Raw genomic sequence first — 2,696 nt, 5'->3', positions numbered from 1 at the left:
CCCCCAAGCCACAAAAACAACAACAAAGACGGCACTCAGTGAACTTTACTAGGCGGTCAGTGAGAAACAGACAGTCCAGATGGATTTAACCTGGCGTGTGACAACGACAACTCTCTGCTTGACCAACTGAACAGCTTCTTTGCACATTTTTAAGCACTGACACCACTGCACAGAAGTCACCAGCTCCCCTCAATGACCATGTATTGCGTTGCTCTCAAAGAACAAGGTGATATCCCTGGACGGTGCTGAAAGATTGTGCAGAAGAAATGATGGATGTCCTCACAGACTTTTCAAAACATCCCTTGAGTCAGGCCGTTGTCCCATGTTGCTTCAAAACCACCTCCATCATACCTGTGTCAAAGAAATCACCCCCTTTCAGCCTCAAGGACTACCGCTGTCGCAATTACTCCCACCATTCTTTGAGAGGCTGGTCATGAATCACATCAAATCCAGCCTTCCTCCCACTGTAGACCCCCTCAGTTTGCATTTTGAGTAGACCAACAGGTCTATTGATGATGCAATCTCTTCTGCTCTCCACGTTGCCCTCACTCAACTGGACAAGACATTTGGAAGGATGCTGTTCATGGACTTCAGTTCAGCATTTAACACCGTCAGCAGCTGAATTGGAAACTGGACCAGCTGGGCCTGCACACCTCACTCTGCAACTGGATGCTGGACTTCCTCACTGATATACCATTCTAACATTCTATTCTACCATTATACCAGTCTGTGAGGATCAGCGATAAGACATTGGTTACCATCACACTGACCACAGGGGCCCCCCAGGGCAGAGGGCTCAGTCCCCTCCTGTTTACCCTGCTGATCCACGACTGTGCACAAACTTATATCACCAACCACTTTGAAAATGTTTGATGTATTTGTCATACAATTGAATGGTGTTTTTGCCTATGCAAATTAGGACATATTCAATAAGTGTGGAGCTCATGTGCATATTCAAATTCATTTCATAAGAAACTCAAAAAAAAGTTACTTTTCATGTATACTTTTACTAGGTCAAGTTTTATTGAGGTAGGTGTAAAGGAAAAATTAAGCCTATTTGGGTGTATTTTGGGCATATTCGATTCGTGTATAGCTCATTTGCATATTAAAATTCATTTTCAAAGAAAATTGTAACACAAAAGATGTTACTTTTCATGGGTACTTTCATTGTGTAAAGTTTCATTTTGATAGGAGTAAAGGAAAAAAAATTGCCCAATATGGGTGTATTGTTTCCTGGCCTTATTGGCACACATTGATGAGAATCAAACATATTTCCTCAATTAGGATTTCTTAGGACTTTTAGTATGTTGTACTGGACACCTCATTTAAATGATCTATGCTGAAAAAACGTATTTTACAATTATTCGGTCGTAAAACGCTACTTTGCCTGGACTACAGAGGAAGCTGACTGAATTATAGGAAATGTGCAGAATCAGCATTGGTTGGGGCTGAAGACTTCAAATCTGAAAAACAATAAAGTCCTGGTTAGTTGAGTTAGAATGAGTAAACTTGCCTGACTTGAAGTTTGGAGGACCAGGATGGCCGAGTGGTTAAGGTGTTGGACTTAAGATCCAATGGACGTTTGTCTGCGTGGGTTCGAACCCCACTCCTGGTAAAATCATTGAACTGAACTGCAGTGGCCCCTCTGCTATCATATCAAAGGCAGAAGCAAGTAAATATGCTTCTGAAGCAAGTAAATATGGGAAGCACTTATATTAGCCTGGATTATAAGAAGTAAACGTTCTAGTCCAGGTCAGACCTAGATCTGTTGTAGTTTCATTGAGTGTGGATCATGTTATCATCACAAGCAAACCATGGTCCACACTAAAATACAAAATAACGATTCACTTCCTGCGTCCGTCTCGTGATTTCGATCCTTGCCTGCTAATTGCTCATTACGGTCAACGCTATCAATTGCACATCACACTGTGAAAATGTTATGTTTATTGAATGATAGTTGTAAAACAAAGCTTATGTCCTGTTGCCAGTAGGTGGGGCGCCATCAGTATTATTTACTAATTATCTGTTCAAGTAGGGCCTGTGATGTAGCGTGAGCAATTTTGTGTCAATTGGACAGTGTCACAACAACTTAATTTCATACTGATAAGTAGGTGGCGCTGACCCTGAGGAGATATTGATACATAGAGCTATTCAGGCTTGGACTCTGATCACGAGACAGAAGTTTGGTGGTGATAGGACAATGCACTTTGGAGTTATAGTATAATAATAGTGTGGCCAACCATCTTGCTGCTTCACACTGTCCAGCTTTACAATATCAGCAAAACAGAGAAATCCAGTTCTTAGGGTAACAGACCTGCCATTCTATGGCCATTACTTGAGTTTCTGTCAATGAAAATAGAAAGTAGAGTAGGTGACAAGATGAATTCAGCAACAAAGGCTACATGGCCGAAGCACCCTTCCCCAGACACACCAATTAATCCAGGAATATAACTGTATGCATAACTGTTCTTGCTTAGTGGGAAGTCCTCCTCAGTCGTCTTTTTACACACATTTAACTTTGAATTATTTCTGAAAAGGATTTAGAATTGAACATCCTGTACCAACTAGCATGAATAACTTTTACTGTTGCTTTAGTCGGTGAGCACATTAATGTGTGGCAGGTTCGGTGCAGACTAAACAGTCTCAAGAGAAGGCTGTTGCGTATATGTAAGTGCATTTTGTATTTTGCCTACATA

At 41.3% G+C, this 2,696-nt stretch overlaps 1 non-coding gene across 1 annotated transcript; it reads left to right on the top strand.

Moving 5' to 3' along the window:
• Positions 1–1,532: 1,532 nt before the first annotated feature.
• Positions 1,533–1,615, top strand: trnal-uaa (transfer RNA leucine (anticodon UAA)). The gene has a single exon. It is a non-coding gene; the product is annotated as a tRNA-Leu (tRNA).
• Positions 1,616–2,696: the final 1,081 nt, after the last annotated feature.

This window comes from Pleuronectes platessa, chromosome 20 (assembly GCF_947347685.1).
Source record: "Pleuronectes platessa chromosome 20, fPlePla1.1, whole genome shotgun sequence".
Classification (NCBI taxonomy): domain Eukaryota; kingdom Metazoa; phylum Chordata; class Actinopteri; order Pleuronectiformes; family Pleuronectidae; genus Pleuronectes; species Pleuronectes platessa.
Note: the sequence above shows the minus strand (reverse complement) of the source record. Positions and strands in the feature narration are given on the sequence as shown.